General features: G+C 36.4%; 1 long non-coding RNA gene across 1 annotated transcript; it reads right to left on the bottom strand.

Annotated features, from left to right (window-relative positions):
• Positions 1 to 5784: 5784 nt before the first annotated feature.
• Positions 5785 to 9225, bottom strand: LOC308702769. Its single transcript, XR_014031648.1, has 10 exons — positions 9128 to 9225; positions 8175 to 8373; positions 7988 to 8037; positions 7595 to 7666; positions 7409 to 7490; positions 7281 to 7314; positions 7111 to 7197; positions 6804 to 6968; positions 6587 to 6644; positions 5785 to 6494 (listed from the first exon to the last, which is right to left on the bottom strand). It is a non-coding gene; the product is annotated as an uncharacterized lncRNA (long non-coding RNA).
• Positions 9226 to 9334: the final 109 nt, after the last annotated feature.

The raw sequence follows: 9334 nt of genomic DNA, 5'->3' as shown, positions 1-9334 counted from the left end.
TGACGTCACAAAAGATCCGCCTATAGCCCTGATTCAGACCAGCGATACATTGCGCGACTAGATCACTTTAGCCAGATCTCGCGATACACATTTCCTCCATTTTCAATTTTATTTTACACGAGGCTGCTGTCAGAGAGCAACGGGCGAGCAACACTGAAAACCTTCAAATTTCTACTTCGATCTTGTAAGTATGTGTGTTATTTTTGTTATGTTCATTGTTTAAATTAGTTAGTTGTTATAATGTGTAGAAACCGTGACATTTTAACATTACCATTGCAGAGTACTATTTTCTCCAACAAGTTAACGTTACCTGCACGTGTTATTGCAACTGTGTGCCCATATCTAAATTCAAGGTGGTAAGCATAAAACTATGAATATTATTATCATTACTATTTTTTATTATTATTGAAGATTCCAATATATTTTTGTTTTTAGATTAGAGTAAGAAATAATAGTTTTTGATTTAATGCAAATTTTCAAATTACTTTACATAAAGCTTAACAGCAACATAGTGCAACATGAAAAGAAATTATATATAAAAAAAATTCCTTTCCAATTAATAAAAGGTAGTGGCAAACAGTGAAGTCTTTAAACTTGATTTATAAGAATTAAAATATGCAGCATACATTCAGTTTTCAGTGAATTTGTTTCAGATATGGTGCATAAAAACTTAATGCTGCTTCTCCATGTTTTGTTTTGACCGTTTTTTTTTTTTTTTAATTTTGACTTATAAATTTGATATAAAAGTAGCTGGCTACTGTCCCAGATAACCTGAGAGGTCTGCTCTGGATGGTTCATAATGTATCAGAAGATTAGAAATTTACTCTGGCCTTAAAATGTTAATTAATTTAATAACCAGCTGTAGTATTTTGATATGAATTCTTTGACAGACATATAGCCAGTGTAAAAACCTCACAACTGGAGTGATGTAATTCACTTTATTTGATTTAAATACACTGTTTATTGCAAATTATCCAGCAATCAGTCAACAAAGTACAGCAATTGAATATACAGAACACTTGTCACTGACTACCATTAAATGTCTTGTTACCAACATTCTTCAAAATATATATTTTTTTGTGTGTGTTCAACAGAAGAAAGCTATACAGGTTTGGAACTAAGTGAAAGTGAGTAAATGCTTACATGATTTTTTTTTTCTTTTTTTTTTTTCAACTACCCCTATAAGTATCTTTTTATGTTCATTACCCAGCAAGCAATTTTGCGTCTAATAGACGTCTAATAGCCGTCTAAACACAGCCCAGACGTCTAGGCTAAAACGAGGCTAATTTTGGGCTGTCAGTGAAAATCTAATAGACGTCTAAACATAGCCCAAGAATAGACAGCTATTGAATGACTACATGTATACGTCTAATAGACGTCTAACCATAGCCCAAGAATAGACAATCAGACAGCTATTGAATGACTATATTTATACGTCTAATAGACGTCTAACCATAACCCAAGAATAGACTAGTCATCAATTAGACAGCTATTAAACGACTACATATATACGTCTAATAGACAGGCAATATGGGTCTAGGCTAAAACAAGGCTGATTTTGGGCTGTCAGTGAAAATCTAATAGACGTCTAACCATAGCCCAAGAATAGACTAGTCATCAATTACACTACATATACATGTAATAGACAACAAAATGAGGCATAAGGATTCTTTTCACTCAAATATAACAGGTTCTCATAAATGAAAATCCATCCAAACTAATTGAATATAAAGGATTTATTTAGAACAATTATATTAACAACTTAGACAACATTCAAACATAAAAATTAACAAATAAAATATTGGAAAATATGTAAAACAACTTAAGATACTAAATTTTTAAGAATGAATTATTAGCTTTATATCCAAAACCACCACCCCCATCTCTTCCTGGTGCTTGTTTAAAATGACCAGAAATTGCATTTTTTATTTCCCATTCAGTCGCCGAAGGAAAGTTGGTCATCACTGCGTCTGCCAAATGAGAAAAAGAAAAAAATTATTGCTCAAGAAAAGCATTGTTGACAATCATTTTTAACTAATTACAGTCATTCACTTTTGCTAGGATGCACACTAGAGCTGGCCAATATAGAGTTAACGGAATATAGATTGAGACTATATAATTTATATCAATATTATTAATAAATTAATATCAATAATTAAACATTTTTGCCTGCATAATGGTGATGCACTAATTATATATATATATATATATATATATATATATATATATATATATACACACACACACACATATATTTTAGGGGTGTAACGATACACGTATTGAACCATTCTGTACGAGGCTTTCGGTTCGATTTCAGTACGTATTTTTAAACAGAACTGTTCGTTAGATAATTTTTCCTGCTGACCAAAATTTTTTAATTACAAATGTAGGCACGTCAAAAAGCGCGCTCAATGTAAGAGAAATCATAACAAATCGTGCTCTTTCAGGTAGTGACCATATAGACCTGCATTATATGACTGACAGACAGACAAGAACAGTTTGACCTAAAAATATCAAAATTGAAACTACTTCAGAAACAAAGACACCTACATCTTGGATGCCCTTAAGGTAAGCTAAAACATGCCAAAATTTAATTTCAAAGTGAACTATCCCTATAAATCATTCTTTATCACTTACTCATATAGGCCTAACTCTAATGAACATAAAAAGATACTTATAGGGGTAGTTCACTAAAAAAAAAATCATGTAAGCATTTACTCACTTTCACTTGGTTTCAAACATGTATGGCTTTCTTCTGTTGAACACACACAAAAAAATATATATTTTGAAGAATGTTGGTAACAAGACATTTAATGGTAGTCATTGACAAGTGTTCTGTATATTCAATTGCTGTACTTTGTTGACCGATTGCTGGATAATTTGCAATAAACAGTGTCTTGAAATCGAATAAAGTGGATTACATCATTCCAGTTCTGAGGTTTTTACACTGGCTATATGTCTGTCAAAGAACTCATATCAAAATACTACAGCTGGTTATTAAATTAATTAACATTTTAAGGCCAAAGTAAATTTCTAATCTTCTGATGCATTATGAACCATCCAGAGCAGACCTCTCAGGTCATCTGGGACAGTAGCCAGCTACTTTTATATCAAATTTATAAGTCAAAATTAAAAAAAAAAAGTCAAAACAAAACATGGAGAAGCAGCATTGCGGTTTTTATGCACCATATATCTGAAACAAATTCACTGAAAACTGAATGTATGCTGCATATTTTAATTCTTTTAAATAAAGTTTAAAGACTTTACTGTTTGCCACTACCTTTTATTAATTGGAAAGGAAAAATTTTTTTTTTTTATAATTTCTTTTCATGTTGCACTATGTTGCTGTTAAGTTTATGTAAAGTATACTTTGAAAATTTGCATTAAATCAAAAACTATTATTTCTTACTCCAATCTAAAAACAAAAATATATTGGTATCTTTAATAGTAATAAAAAATAGTAATGATAAGTTTCATAGTTTCATGCTTACCACCTTGAATTTAGATACTTTTTAGATAAAGGCCACACAGTTGCAATAACACATGCAAGTAACGTTAACTTGTTGGATAAAAATAGTACTCTGCAATGGTAATGTTAAAATGTCACGGTTTCTACACATTATAACAACTAACTAATTTAAACAATGAACATAACAAAAATAACACGCATACTTACAAGACCGAAGTAGAAATTTGAAGGTTTTCAGAGTGTTGCTCGCCCGTTGCTCTCTGACAGCAGCCTCGTGTAAAATAAAATTGAAAATGGAGGAAATGTTTATCGCGAGATCTGGCTAAAGTGATCTAGTCGCGCAATGCCAGTAGTCCCAGTCCCAGTAGTCATGTCTCAGTAGTGTTTCGATTGTGCCATCTAGCGGTTGAGAAATGCAATTGCATTTGATTTAATTTGAAATGACAGTCATATCGTAGATTGTGTATGAATGTTATGTTTATGTGTGACAGCAAACATTAAGCTGTGTGAGCGAAAACATTTTTAAGACTAATATTCTTATACTAGCTCGCTGGTCTGAATCTGGGCTATAGCCAAGCCGTACGTAGACCAGATTGCTTTGATTTCGCCAGGTGGGCTAAAGCCATAGACAGTATATAAACTGGACACAGCGACCCCATAGGTTTCAACGGAGAGAAGTTGAAGCACATTAGAAGCAGTCATTTCCTGATTGCCAGGCGTACTGCGCAGACTCAAACTGAGCTTGACGACGGGGATGTGACGTGAGCAGCCTGCCTGACAGTTGTAAGTTTTCTAGCAGCTGTGCCTGACGAAATCGGAACCATTCCCTTCCGAATCTTGCAGAGACGGAGAGTGTGAGAAGGAGCTGTCCATGAGCTAGGAGCAGGAGCAACGTCATGACTCTCTATGGGCTTCTCCTTTGACTTTATCGGACTTTATGCCTCCGCGTCCCCCAAATTGCCCGCGAGCTTCTCTTCCTGTCTCTACGGTAATTTCCAGAGAGTCGCGTGGTTTTGACGCAATCGTTAGCCTACTTTTACAAAAACTGCTTCTACGGGGCCATAACGTAAGATACAAGGTAATGGAGCCTTTTATACATTGTCGTGTTTCTTTAGAAATAAATAATGGACAAATGGAGTCTTTAAACGCCTCAGATGTAAAGTTATTCGCTGTCAAAGTGACGCCAAAATGAATGGAAGTCAATGGGATGCTAACAGCAGGTGAAGGCTTGTTAGCCAATGGCGGCTCCCGGGGGTACCTTCAAAGTAATACGAAACGCTTACCCACTGGCTAAAGCAGACCGCATATAGCCCGTCCAATTTGGAGTTAAATCGTGACAACAGATCGACCATGTTGTAAAATGTCACATTGAACCTTGTAGATATCATTACCAATGCGAACATGATGGAATATCAACCATTTCATGCACTGCCTGGCAAAAAAACTAGGCTACAATTAATCAGTTTTGACTAAAAGTGGGCAACAATAGCCGGGTCTGAATACGAGCTAAATCGTGGCTACGCACAGCCTACACATAGAACATATAAAATAAAGCAAACCAAACAACTTGTAATCACATCTGACTTTGCTTACATGATGGAATATCATACATCTCACAAGTTATTTTGGAAAAAAATACATTTATCCAGATTAAATGTTATTTGGGCTAAAATTGGGTTACGCATAGCCGGGTCTGAATACGAGCTAAATCGTGGCTACGCACAGCCTACACATATAACATGTAAAATAAAGTAAACCAAACAACTTGTAATCACGGTAGACTTTGCATACATGATGGAATATCATACATCTCACAAGTTATTTTGGAAAAAAATACATTTATCCAGATTAAATGTTATTTGGGCTAAAAGTGGGTTACACATAGCCGGACTATATCGGGTCTATATTTAACCCAGACGTTGAAAAGACGGCTATTGCTTGCTGGGTAGAGTTATATGAGTAAGTGATAACCCAGATAGCAATGAGTCGGCGGACCACCGTCGGCGCTCCGGCGGCAGTAGAAGCGGCAGAATGGCGACATCGCAAACACGTTGGACGGCGCACCGCCGGCGGCAGCCGCTCTTTAAAAGCCGCCTTCCTACCGCCTTCGTTCCGCGGCCGGCCCGCGGGCCAACCGCCGTCCCGCCGCCGTTATATTTAAGGCGGCCCTTCCGCGGCCCGCTGGAGGCAAGCGCTATTTTCGAGCGATCTGCCGCCGCTTATTCTGGCTATATATATATATATATATATATAATATTTAATATTTATAGCATGCAGTTTATCAAGAATAATGATTGCTCAAACCAGACAAATATCCATTTGGCATTTTTATTCCACATTTCAAAGTACATTAACTGTCATTTAAACAAGATGTGTCAGATCACTGAAACATAACAGAAAAATAAATAAATCAATATACTAACATGCAGGTTTCTTATTAAATTTTGGTAAAAAAACAAACAAACAAAAAACAGCCTTACAAGCATATTACAACTCTTACAATAATTGTTCATATAAAGAGGACAGCTCTAGGGTGAAAAAAATTACCTGTAAGTAAAGAGAATACTTGATACGAAATAATGTGCAGGATACCAAATAAATCAAAGTATGACATCACATTTACAAGCCATTTCTAACAATAGGTTAAGTGGTAGTAATTTATAGTAAAGCTCTGGAGTAGAATAGACCATTATAGCTGCAATGCTGACCTGTGGCACAAGGACTTACAAGCATTATTTGAAAAAAGAAAAAAAAGAAAGTAATTTCCACAGTTAGTGAGTATAGTGTGACACTTCTGACTTCTTTAGGGGTCTTGATGTTACTGACTGCAAGATAAAGAAAGGATTCCAGTTGTCAGTGATTCTGGGGTGTCAGTAGTCAGCCTAAGTGGTCGGCTGTGGGTCCCTCTCAGCTGTGCGGTGCCTTTTTCTGCCTTCACGGTCAGATGCTCCTTTCAGGTAACGCGAAACGTTAACCTAGACCGCTTCATCAGTGGCATCCTGGGTTGCCAGGTTCTTCTGGATGGCTAATGTAGAAAATACAGATCTGTCATTTCATTTGAATTGCATGAGGCCATACACATCTACTTAAATATAATTAAAAAAATATCCAACTTACTTTGAACAATGGTCTAAAGGAACATGTCTCTAAAACATGCTTTATCCCCTACACCGAGCTGAAAATCCAAAAAAGTGTTACAAATTACATTTCTCTGAAGCTTCTCATAAATAAATAAAAAATGTGAAAGGCTGAGGATTCAGACTGTAATATATGCAGTATACAATCTTAAATTTTACTTTAGATTACTCTATGGCATTATAATCAGCAAACTTACAAATTGTTCCTGGAGCTTTTTATCCTGCTTCAAACTGTTGTCAAGACACGGCAAATCTTCCTGGGTGTGTAGGGGGAGTAACAGATCCCCTGACAGGGATGACTCCAACAGACACAACATCACCAAACTCTGCAAGACGTCACAGCATAAGGGTCTGATCTGCACCTACAGGGTTTCCCAGAATAAAATAGTCAGTCCTGGTCCCTCAACTACTAAACTATGACATTTATATCTAGGTCTACTACATGGTCAGGTAGCCCCAGTGGGAATTAAACCAACAACCACAGGTGCTGTTTGCAAGTTGTACCTGATTTCCCAGTGCAAGCAAACGTCTTCAACATTGTTTGTTGAACTTGCTTCACCTGCTCTTGAAGTGAGCCGGTGTGATCCGAAGCTACAAAATGAAAGGCATATGGTAATTTTGGACTAACATCACACACAAAAAAGTACAATTTAAGAAACAGTGCAAGTTCTCACCTGCTCGTGCATTGCTTTCCCTCAGGGCTTGGTTCTACATTTAAAAAATAAAATAAAACAAACAACTAAAGGCACTATTTTCAATACTGTTAAAACACTGGACATTAAGACATAGGGCTAGAATATACCTTCACAGCTGAAAACTTCATGCTTGACACGAGATGCCATTGGAGTACAAGGGCCAACAATAGAGCAATGACTTTCTCCCTCCTATTGATAATCATTGACATGTAAAAATATGTTTGAAGTTATTGCATACATTTAATGAATTGGACTTAAATGTAACACTTAGTTAAGCGCAACATATTACATACCTCCAGAGTTTTCACCCATATGCTGCCAGGGTAAATTTGCTGCCGGGGGTGTAAAGCTTAGTACTTGATGAGCTGGGGAGCAAACATAACAGCTTTAATTTCAATGCAGAGTATTGCTAGCCTGGTAATACCAAACTCTGCTACTTCGCTTTGCTTCGTAGACAGAGTCTGGCATGGCATAATTGAAAAGTGTTTTCTTTTTTTGTGGGGGGGGGGGTGTGGGGGGAGATGAGGAGCGCTAGAGTAAAACCCTGCTCCTCTATTCAATATTCCCTTTCACTTGGAAATATGTCAACACTGGAGAAAAGTCGTTTGTAACTTCCAGTTCATGCCAACTTTAAATAGAAGCAATAGTTTCCAAGACAAAAAAACTTCACAAATAACATCACTTACTTGTACTCAAACTCTTGGCGGATTCTGGATTACTGGGGAGAAACCTGGTTCTAAGAAAGAGGAAACAGAAATTTGATGATTATAATAATAATAATGAATGAAAGATTCCGTTATCCACAATAAACAGACAAATAAATTACACAGATGAAATAAAGGAAAATCAAATGTACAAGTCAGACCCATTTACCTGCTCCCTTCATGAACTTAAAATGATGTTTCTCCCAGGTGCTGTGTGGAGGTGTGCAGCGGATGGCTAAATTGTTCCTTTGTCTTTTTTGCGGAGGTTAAATGGGGGCCAATGGCACATGCCCTTCGTTGAGCCACTCTTGCGGAACCACTGCAAATGGCAGATCCTCCTTGTTGATAAACTGAACAATGTGAAGCATCTAAAATAGAAGACACATTAGCATAAAGTATACTTTTTGATTTTTTTTTTTCAGGCAAAATCAACAACATTAAAATGCTCACCCCTTCGAAAAAGCAGTAATTTTCACAAGTGGATCAACAGAAAACCATGTTCAGACAAACAAAATCATATAAACAACCTACATCGTTATTTTTGTAAGATAACACCAAAAGTTAAACTAGTCTTTCTAGATGTAAAGTTTGGCTACCTACTGTAGCTAGATACATTTAACATGTAAGGTTAGAACATGCTTGAACTCAGTGTGTAAAAAAGGTGAAACAGCATGTGGTAGCGAACACTCTAATCTAGACTAGCAGCATAATTATGTTTAGTTAGAAAACAACACAAGTTATACTGATCAGTCTTTCTTGTCGTGAAGATTTTGCTAACGTTACCATTCCCACGTGGCGGCAGAATAATTGTCCGTAGTTCAGGAACTGTAACGTTAGTTCATTCGACTGACCAATACTATCTTAAACCACATGTACTCACACTTGTATAAACATACATAACAGTTAAACATACTTAGAAGAAGAAAAAAACTCAACGCCAGGAAGAAACTAAGTAACGTTAGCCTAGCTATGGCGGAAACATGGCGGAAACTTTGCAAACAAGGCTAACTTACTTTAGCTTGACTAGTTAGGCAAGAACAGATCTTAAGAAGAAGAACTAAAAACAATGTCAAAAATGAACATAGTAATATTGCGTTACACAAAAAGGAAAAATGTACTTACTTAAAAGATCGTATATTTCCCATACAGTAAGATATTTCCTCTCTCCAAATACTGAAACCGTGTGACGAGACGAGTAAATCTGCTTCAGTTTTTTAGGTGCTGCCCCTCTCGACCGGTGGAGGTACTTCTCTGTTTGTGCTTTAACACTCTTAAACATTTGTACAGGTCGCAAAACTCGCAATTGCAAACTGCAAAGTAATCCCTTAT

The sequence above is a fragment of the Scardinius erythrophthalmus genome, assembly GCF_964197995.2.
Source record: "Scardinius erythrophthalmus genome assembly, chromosome: 15".
Classification (NCBI taxonomy): Eukaryota; Metazoa; Chordata; class Actinopteri; order Cypriniformes; family Leuciscidae; genus Scardinius; species Scardinius erythrophthalmus.
Note: the sequence above shows the minus strand (reverse complement) of the source record. Positions and strands in the feature narration are given on the sequence as shown.